Here is an 11,162-nt window from a genome sequence, read left to right as displayed (position 1 = left end):
AAGGCCCAGTGCTTGTCATTTTAGTCTCTGTGAGTCAAGGTTCCCTAATCTCTGAGGGGAGGGATCCAACGGAGACCTCCAGTTTAGACTCCCTAGCTGCATAGTGTCTGACTATGCATCTCTGCAGTACCTCCCATTTGCTGCTGGAGGAAGGCTTTCTATTGACACCTGGAGAGAACTCCCTGATACATGAGTAGATCGGAACATCATTAGGAAACATTTCAATCATTTTTTTTTCAGTCATATTTGATTCTACCATAAGTCTCTGGCCTATCCAGTCTCTGCTTCCTGTCCAGCCATGCAGTATAGGGCATGGACTCCCACTCATGGTGTGGGCTTCACGTTACACCAAACATTGGTTGGTCACTCCCACAAGTTCTGAGCCACCATTGCCCCAGAACATCTTGCAAGCAGAACAGATTGTAGGTGGATGTTTTTCTGTGGCTGGGTTTATCTTCAGATTTCTCATTGCACAGCCTGCAGAGTACATTCTAGAGCCAAAGAGATTAGAGCTTAGTGAACTGTTTAATTGGAAGATAACTTACAAAAAGGGTTCATGACACTAAAATATATTTCCAAGTCTGCTACAAATTCACACTTAAACCAAATTTGTTCCATCTACCATGGTATTAACAGACCATCATCTATTATTATTGAAAGCATATTTAAGTGTCACATTGAAAACTAGACATCATTTGTGCTATTTATTTTTTAACACTTAACAAAATACCTGATAATTAACTTATCTACAGAAAATGTTTATTTTGAATTCAGTTTTTAAGCAATTAGCTTGCACCTTGGCATTTGGTGGGTATTCTAAATTGAAGAACACATGCTGAAATACTGTTTACTTTATGCCTGTAAAAAAAAATGAGAAGATTGGTCTTGTTTCTTCAGTCTCTCCTGAAGATGTTCCTAGTAATATAAACACCTACACTGAGTCTTATCCCATGAATACTCTAGTACTCTCCAGAGGCACCATGTCTATTCTATTTCTCCACTCCTCCAATTCTCATATTTATTTTATTATAATAATAAATTATAATACAAAAATAATTCATATCAAAAAGTTTATAATTCTGTTTTTCTCAGATCAAGACCAATGAAAGCTCTCATATTAACATTAATGTTATCACCACTGATGAGTCAAATGATAAATTTCAAAGACATTGTCTTCCTAAATGACAAGTATTATATCAACAGTCAAAAGGAAACTATAAACTTCATACATCTAAACTCTGTCTGTTTTCTAATGCTCATCTGTTCCCATTTTCATCTTTTATGAATAATACCAATCACACAGTAGATGGTAAATGTGAAAGAATGAAAATGTAGTGGTAGGTCGGAGGAAGAGTCATGCCCACAGCAGAACCCAATATTAGTTTTTAAAGCTTTAATGGAGGAAGGGGGGAGGAGCCAGGCATGACAGAGGGAACAGAGCAGGGACAGAGGGAGGAAACACAGGAAGGAGAGGCACAGAGAGAGAGCATGGGGATGCACGTCCAGCTTTAAGGTTGGGATGCAGTCACGTGCTGATGATGTAAGACACTAAACCTGGAAGAGTGAGAGCGGAATCCTAACATTCCAGACTTTTGCTTTTTACAAAAAAAGCAAGTAAATAGGAATAGGGGCATCGTTTCTCCCTGAAAAACTGCTTCCAGCTGACTTGGTGGGCATCGGTTGACTCTTAGTGGGAATAGGGAAGGGGTGTCTTCCAAGGTAGACAAGCACTGTGAGATGATGGGCTGTCTGTTGTCCATTGCTCTGGAGCCATGCATCCCTCTTGGCTTGGCACTCTGACTGCTTTTGTATTTGATAGGATGCTGGTGAGACAGGAAAAGCCTGAAGTAGATCTGACCTGTCCAGATAGATTTAAGCTGATTTCTGGAGCTTGGAAAAAATTTGAACATGTTAAGAAGCAGCCATGAGAAGATTAGTGACTATTTGTGGTGTTTAGTACTCTGCTTGCATTGGTTAGTATTAATGGGAGAGACAGAGAGATTGGAACATGTTAAACTTTATCAGAGACAGATTATTTTAAGGTACCTGTTTCCTTTACTAGTTTAGCATTCAAGAGATACAGGTGACCAGTTGTTGAGAGTATTTAATAATAATCGATGGTTATATTAAAGACTGTTTTTTGCAGAGCCCAGAAGCTTTTGGGTCTGGGGGTGTAAATACCTTTTAGCTGTCATAGTTTCTTACTTGATGATCTCTGGGTGGTCCTGTACCATTAATTAGTTGAGCAGTGAGTTAGAACAGGGAACTGGGAAGAGAAAAGCTTCTGGTGCCTGAGAACTTATTTCTTTGGAATTAGGGACAAGGCAGAGATCAGGGCCTCTCTCTCTATATATATATAAAATGTGTCTAAGAAGAGCAGGGACTGTCTGTCATAAACTGTATGGAGAGTAGGATGAATGTACCTGAAAAACCCGACAGAAAGTTTTATTATTTGATTTATGTCACAAAATAATATTTTTATTTGATAATGCAATATTTCTATTGGTGACAATGAGGCAATATATTAAAGTGGCTTCTTAAATAAATGAAACCTTTATAACTTATTATGGTAGCCCGGTTCAGTAAAATGCCACTATTACTGATATTTTGCTGCAATATAAAATGCTATGAAACACATTTCACTGTATGGGACATACACAAGAAGTTTAAAGTAGTTCTTTTTAGGCAAACAGTTTTAAAGTTTGTGTTAAATTTACTATACCAAAAAAAAAAACCCTTCATTTAACATCTAGTCTTCAATTTTTATCTTTTCATTCAGTTTTAGTAATGGCTCAGTTTTTTTCCATTCATTCTATTAACCAAAAGCAAAACTTTTGTGAATGTTTATTGGTGCAGTAAAATATCTAACCAAAAATGAGTTTACTGCTTATTATGAACTCGATGAAATGATTCAGCATTTCAAATAAAAAATGATAGTGCTAAGAAAACATTTTGTTATAGTAAAGATGTCAAAGTATTCATGAAAGTTAATTAAAAAGCTAGCCACATTATTGGAGGAAATTTACCATTCATTTTATAGGTTCTGTGGACTGAATGTTGAAACCTTAAATCTTTTTACCTGTTGTGCGGCTCTATTTGGATATAGGACTTTACAGATGTGCTTAAGACTTCAAGAATGGGGTCCTAGTCTACTAATCTCTGCCTTTTTTTGCTTGATACTAGTTCTAAGGAAAGGCTACAGTGGCCATAGCAAAGAGGGAGTCATCTGTCAGTAAGGAACAGCGTCCTCTCTGGAGAGGCAGAGTGTTAGCACCCTAATTATGACTTCTCAACTTAGAAAGGAAAAATCAATTTTTGTTATTTTAACCATCCAGGCCATGGTACATTTTAATCTCAGCATGAGTGAAGACAGTGAGATGATATGATTTCACTGCCCAGATAGAAATTATAAAGAAAAAATTGAGTTGAAACATTGATAATCATTTAAAAGTTTTCCTAATGACAATTATTTAATGGAAGAGCTGTTGAAGTTGTGCTTAATTAATCACCTTCTGAAGCTTGACTTTTCATTTAGACAAAAATTACCTTCCTTCTAAAATAATGTTGCTTTTTTAAACTTTGTGTTTTCTTACATACATATGAAAATTGAATCAAAGCTCTAGCTGCTTTAACAGAAGTAGATCAAATGTAAATATTACTAGTTCGGTATCAAAGTCATTATGTGTTAAAAAATAATATAGTTATTTAAATATCTCTTGTATTTTTATTAATCAAATATGAGTAAGGTTTGTGGTATTTGTCCTAGTCCAGTGAGGTTACATACATATCTGACAACATTATATAAAAATAATCAAGCCATTGAAGAATTATTAATATTATTTTCATTTATTATTATCTTGTATGTTCTCATGTGCACTGATGCATGTGTCCAAGTCCATGTATTAGTCAGAGGACGTGTTTGAAGAGCTGGTTCTCTCTTTACATCTTTATCTGACTCCAGAGATCAAATTCAAGTCATCAGACTTAAACAGCAAATATTTTACTCACTGATATATCTTGGTAGCTCAATAATCTTTTTTCTAATCTTCTGAAATTTATGTATTTATTGAATGAAAAATAATCAAAGACAAAAAATCCCTTTATTGACTTTATTATTAGACATTTTCATATATGTATAATGTGCATTCTGATAATTATAATTTCCAATTACCTTCACACCTCTATTATTACTCCTTTTCCTTCAAAGTCCACTTCCACATTCCTGATTCTATTATTGTTGTTTTTATTTTTGAGACACATTGTGAAATGATTCCTAATGATATTCTGATATACTCAAAGATTTGTACCTAGCACAATTGCCATTAGAGTGGCTTCATCCAGATGGGAGCAGATGCAGAGACCCATACCTAAATATAAGGCAAAATTCCTCCTCAGGGAACCCCAAGGAAGATGGAGAAGAATGATTGTAGGAGCCAAAGGGGTGGAACACACAAGGAGTATAAGGCCCACAGAATCAATTAAGCAGGACCCACAGCTGCTCACAGAGATTGAGGTGACAATCATGGAGCATTGCATTGATCTGTGCGTACACCTCTGCATATGTATTATGGATACACAGCTTGGTGTTTTTGTGACACTTCAAAGAGTAGGAGTAGGGGCGTCTCTGACTGTTTTGCCTATTCTTGAGACTCTTTGCCTCTTCTTGGGTTGCCTTGTCCAAACTTGATATGAAGTGTTTAGTGTTATTGTAACTTGTTATGCCATATTCAGCTGATGTTCCTGGGAGGCCTGTTCTTTTCTAAAGGGAAATGGAAGAGAAGTGGATCTGGGGGAGAGGCGAGTTGGAGGGGGAACTGGGAAGAATGGAGTGAGGGGAAACTGTGGTCTGGATGCATCGTGTGTGTAAGGAGAAGAAAGCAAAACAAGCCGGACAATGATCATTTATGTGAACATAGGTTTGGAGCTACCATGAGATCCTGGTAACATTTCACTGGGGACATAATTAATGACAATGGCATCCCTTCCCCCTCAGAATCCATCAGTAGTCAATAGTTCAGGATGGAGAGATGGGGCCAAAAGCTCCTTCCGAATCATGACAGAATGTTGGAGGGTTCAGTTTTGTGCAAATCTATTGTAGCTAGTTATAGATGCTGTAGATGACAATAGTATCCATGACCACTAGCTAGCTCTTACAACTTAAATGAACACATTTCTATTACTCTATGTATTGCCACATGGCGTGTGGCTTTATCTGTTCTCCAGCATGTCTTGCTCTCCCTCTGCATCTGCTGGCATCTTCTCTGACTCCGCCTTTCTTCCTGCCAGCCTTCTCAGTTTGGCTTTCCTGCCTAACTTCCTGCCTGTCAGCTTTTTATTAACCAATGAGAATAATATGTATTCACAGTTTACAGAAGGATTATTCCACAACATTTAGGTAGTTTGGCAGTATGAAAATTTAATTATACAACAGTTTTAAGTTTAGCCATCCTAGATCTTATGATCAACCCTTTCATTTTTTTTAATTGTATGCACAGTAGCAGGTACACATTCTTTCCTCTTTTCATTGGCTGGTTCTTAAATGCAGTTAGAGAGGAGCTAGTTACTCCCATAATACTTATATCACTATTGTTCCAGTGGGTGCCTCTTTTCTGGAAGTTTGGTGTCATACATACAGCGTAGGGTGTTTAGATTGGTAAGACCACTAATACACTTTCTCTCCGAGAAGCCTGCACATTAGCCCCCAGCAGTATCAAGACGAGTCAGCAGAGAGAAACCTTCCAACTCAGTTCCAGCTTTATTTTCTACATCTTGCTATCAGAATGTGTGGCATCTTCAACAATAGGTTCTTATCAATGAGTTCTGGTGGAAAATCAAGAAGAGTTCAGAAAATCTGTCTTGTTTGGGCAAAACCTCATAGAATAAGCATGCTAAATGTTTTTCTAGTAACTCTTGATCGGTCAGGAACAGCAATTTCCAGAAATGCAAGGATGTGTCTCTCTTAAATTTCATATATATATATATCTCACACATACACATCCACACCCACACCCACACCCACACACAAACACACACACTCCACACTCTCTCACACACACACAATGTCTTCATTCACATACCCTTAGTTTTGGTGTTGAATGATTTTGTAAAAAAAAAAAAATAGTGAAATAAAGTCTTTGAATTTTCATATTTTCTTACTTTTAGTATTCTTCTCATTCTCAAAATTTCTACTTCCTATAATAACTAATGTAGTTAACGTTGATTTTTAAAAGTTCATTGTGCATTTCATAGATGAGATAGGTAAATGTAGATAATACAAGGAGAGGTCTAGTGCATATATGCAAATAGCAAGCCAGTCTAAACTACAAAGCTTAAAATCTTAGCCATTTAAGGATGACTTTTCTTGACTCAAAGTAGATAAGCCAATTGAAGATCTTTTACATATAAGATTATATTCCTCATTAAAGAATATATTAAAAATTATAACCCACTGTAAATCTTAAACTTGTTGCTCCCAGGAGTTTGGTGTGATATGTTGTTTTTTTACACAGTAGTCTATTACCTGACTCACATAAATTTGTGCTGTGAATACAGACACAAAGATATTTCATAACTTGTAGAACTTCCTAGGAATTACCATTCATAGTAGCTACTGTTTATAATTACCTTTATTATTGAATCCTCCCAGCAGTCAGAATGGAGAGTTAACATACTTGCTAAAAGTCTACATTTCACTCAAGAAAAATGCTAAACATAAAATAAGTCCTCATTCATATTATCCACATTTCCAACCTTTAAATGGAAAATAAAAAAACACATTTTAATTGTTCTTTTATACACAAAATCAATTATCAAAGGTTAAACCGTTTCATACTTCCTTTAATTATTCCCTAGTATTTTTTCCTCCTCAGTGTTCTGTTTGTAGTTTAGCTATCAGTGACTTATACTGTAGAACATTAGAATCCTCTTAGATTTCCTGCATATTACTGTAATGATTCCAGACATGCTGGCTTACTAACTACAATTCTTTATCAGTTTTTATATCTAGCCCTCCTCTCTCTTCCACAATATTCAGGTCTACTTTTGCTTTAGTGAAGGATTCAAATCTATTTCTAGTCAGTATCCCTGCTTCTGTTCTTTCCAGTTTCTCAACTCCTTATATGATGCTGTCAATTTATTCCTGATGGTAAACACCCTTGAGCATGCTGCTCCTTTGTCTATAACATTTAACATTTTCCCTCTGAGTATTGTAGTCATTCATATTCCTCAAACAGACACAATCTACTTTTGAAATCCACTCTTTTGCTTTTCTGCTTTTGAAGTCTAATAAAACAAAGCCACCTACATTTTTCCATATATGTTATCAACTTTCTCTTCTAAATTCTATTCATGCAAATATGTCTTCTATCTGATTTTCCTTTTTCTCATGTTTGTATATTAAAAATTCATGTAGGGTATCTGATCTTCCCATCTTGTATATAAACTTTAGCTGTGTAAAGTATGCTGATATCTGACTTCAATATGAATCAATACATGGACATTCTATAAACAGCAAATCACCATTCTGCTCCCTTTGTTTTGTGATTAACCATATATATATATATTAAAATCATGAATAAAAGGAAAAATAAGAATAAGAGCATTACCTTAAAAATGCATATCTTAATAGAAGAATCCCTTAACTGCCATTGGCTTTGCCACAAGTAGTCTGAGAACAATGGCTTTCAAGTCTCTGTACAAGGCGTTGAATGTTATTTCAAATCTACCTCAGTATGGCTGTTTCGCTTTTATTGAGGCTACTATTTCTTAACTTCAAGTACTTTCCTGTATGTTCAAAGAGCCATTCTCTGGTAAGAGGTAATAAAAGCCAACTTTCAATAAGTTCAGAGATTAGAGATTAGCTTTATAGCACAAAGGCTAAAGTTTTAAAGTTTCTCTTTAGGTCTTTTGAGATCCAAGATTCAAGAGGTTCCGGGGAAGCATCCCAGCTCAGCTCGTGGTTTGCCTTCTGTGTCTACTCAGTTCATCATACCCCAGTGAGAATGTTCTTATACCTATCAGAACCACTCAAAATGAAATTGAAAAAATCTTGAAAATTAGAGATAGGTCATTCTTTAAATAAGGTATATCTCCTGAGTTTAATTTTGTTTATATGTACTGTATAATTCAAAGTAACAAAAAATGAAAATAATGGCTTCTTTCCAGGAAGATGTAAAGTTTGGTCTTGCTTTATAATATTAAAAGTTTCATTTTTTTTTAATTTTTTGAGAAAGGGTTTCTCTGTGTAGCTTTGTGCCTTTCCTGGAACTCACAAAGATCCACCTGGCTCTGCCTCCCGAGTGCTGGGATTAAAGGCATGCACTACCACTGCCTGGCCTCAAAGTTTCATCTTACTGAATATAAATATACCAACGTTTTCTAAGATTTAGATTGTCTGCATGTAAGTATTACTACACATAAAGTGGCAGTGTTCTAGCCTAACTTAAAACTTTGAAAGTATAAAAACCTCCCATTTATAGCTGCTGGTCAAATAAATATTGAATATTTTGTTAACATGTCCTGTGGTCCTTTTAATCACTACTCAAAATGATGCTGTAGCTCTATATCCTGCCCCTGTCATATGCACACATAAGCACATACACACAAAGTAAAATTCACCTGCAATCTCAGAGACAAACGTGACACATCATGACAAATCTAATAAAGATGAAATTCATACTTCAAAAGGGAATTAGATGCTGATTTCCTGACAAAAATACAACATTTCTGATCATTTAGAAAAATCTTGCTTCCCTGGGTTGATGGAACACAAAATGGATTTACAATTATATGAAGTTACTGTTTCATTATGCCCATCTCATTTATGAGAAAGCTAATTTTCTGCTGAAAGGATTATCTCCTTTCTCAACGTATACATTTCTCATAATAAGCAAACAATCTTTAAAACTAAAACTTAAGGCAGAAGTTCAAACTTAAAAGGCAAAGTTCCACTTTGTATAGAAACACTGGAACAAGGAAAGGTTCCCCCGTGATGAGGACTAAAAAGGTGGCTCCATCCTGAGCATCACCTGAAGGTCTGCCTTTGTTGTCCAGGGTAACCCTGGGTGGTCAATGCCACAGAGGTGGTGCCAGAGGGCTCTGGAAGAGGTAGTTCTCATTTTTCTCTTTATGTAACATGATCTGAAAGTTTTATAAGAGGTGACATTCCAAACTGAGGTGACACTACAAAATACATAATTTAATAGGGGAATGAATAATAAAGTGTTCTTTGACACTTGGACTTTTTAGATCAAGCTTATAAACAAATAAAACAAGAATCCTGAATATATGAAGAAAATACTTATTTAGTAAAATTTATTTGAGGGAAAAAATTTAAAGGTGGCTTCAACTGTTTGCCCCTTCCTAAATGTCATTTTAGAAGGATGGCTTTTTTTTTTTTCAGTTCAACTAACCAGACTCTCTCTGTTATCTAAGTAATACTGTGACTTGCTTGTAAGGATAGTGGAAGAAGTGATACCCTTTTATTTTTACATTTTCTCATAAAAAGTAAGAACACATTCACATTGTTAACTTGCAAACTCATTTTGAAGTCCAAATAACTGGGCATAAAATCCAAACGTTTTAGGGGCCAGCAGAAAAGGTCAGATTATGCATTTGTCCAAAAGCTTCACTCATAGTCCCAGTTAATGTCGATCTGAACTAGAGGATTTTGGATTCCAATTATCAAGTCACCCTTAACCTCAAGAGGATATTATAGGACAGGGAAAAGTCAGGCTAGCTGTGCTGTGCCTGGATGCGTGACCCACAGAGTCTGTGAGGGCAACAGATTTACATTTGATATGTGTACATTTAGGGTGGTTTGTTACATAACAGGGAAGACCAGGGAGTCAAACTAAAGCAAGGACAATAAACAGTACATTTGTGAGTAAGGAACTGCAGAGGGCCTGAAGGTCCCTCGGAAATAGGAGCTGTGTAAGAAGCTTGTCTGAATTCTCTGTAGCTGGTGGATTGAGCTAAGAGTTTCACCTAAAGCAAAATGACTGAGCAGAAAGGAGCTGAGCCACAGGCATGCAGTTGACAATGGCAAGTAATTTCTGACCATTTCCTACCCAAGGAAGGGTGAATATGTGGCATAAAGCCAATCTATGTCCTTCTAAATCCAGCCTGCAAGGGTGAGGGATCTCTGAGACTGTTGTCTAAGCAAGGCTCAGAGCTGAAGTAAACCAGCCACATTAACAGGAAACATGCAATCCTCAACAGGACACATGAAGAGAGACTTCTGAGGAGACTTGCTAGTTGCCTGGTAAAGTAGTTTTAACTATCTGCAAGAGAGAAGCAGTCTCCCCCCGCCCCCCCCCCCAGTTTTTTTGAGACAGGGTTTCTTTGTGTAACATTCCTTGGCTGTCCTAGAACTCACTCTATAGACCAGGCTGGCCTTGAACTCACAGAGATCTGCCTGCCTCTGCCTCTGAGAGTGCTGGGATTAAAGGCGTGCGCCACCATTGCCCAGCTGAGAGAAATGATCTTATGGTATAAACCAAGACAGCTCATTTTTTTTCTCATTGGTCTTCTCATTTCTAATATTGTACTGTCATGGAGAAAATTGGAGTCAAAATAACAAACAATCAAATAAACATTTAGACCTCTATAAATAAAGGCAGCAATATACCTTTAGAGTATGGCAGTGGGGAAAGCCTATACTATTAGATATAGATGAGCATGTCTAAAGTCCTCTGATTTTTTCTCAATTAAATATTTCATGGAACTATCATTAATCATCAAGTAAGAGAAGACTGTAGAGATCTGAGAACAAGGACACTCTAAGGAATAAGTCATCAGGAAACTTTGACTGAACTAGTGGAATGATGACCAGTGACCAGAATCTGTTATTCATCTAAGGAATGTAGTCAAGCATTTCACGTGATTAATGCTGATTCTGGTGGCGTACACCTGTAACCCTGCCACTTTCGAAGTAGAGATCAAGGTAGTTCTCAGCAACATAAAATGATTGAGGCCAGCCTCAATGATTGGGCTATATGGGAACCTGTCTCAAAGAAATATAATTTCAAGTGATTAGAGGAGACTGTCTTCCATTATTTTCCTGACATGTGCTGCTGTTAGATGTGCTGACTAAGGAAATGGCAGGGATTTATCAGTGTTGATATTTGCTAGATGTGTGTTAACTCCAAAGGGGAGTGACTTTA

Source organism: Peromyscus leucopus, chromosome 20 (assembly GCF_004664715.2).
Source record: "Peromyscus leucopus breed LL Stock chromosome 20, UCI_PerLeu_2.1, whole genome shotgun sequence".
Lineage (NCBI taxonomy): Eukaryota > Metazoa > Chordata > Mammalia > Rodentia > Cricetidae > Peromyscus > Peromyscus leucopus.
This window is presented reverse-complemented; position numbering follows the sequence as displayed.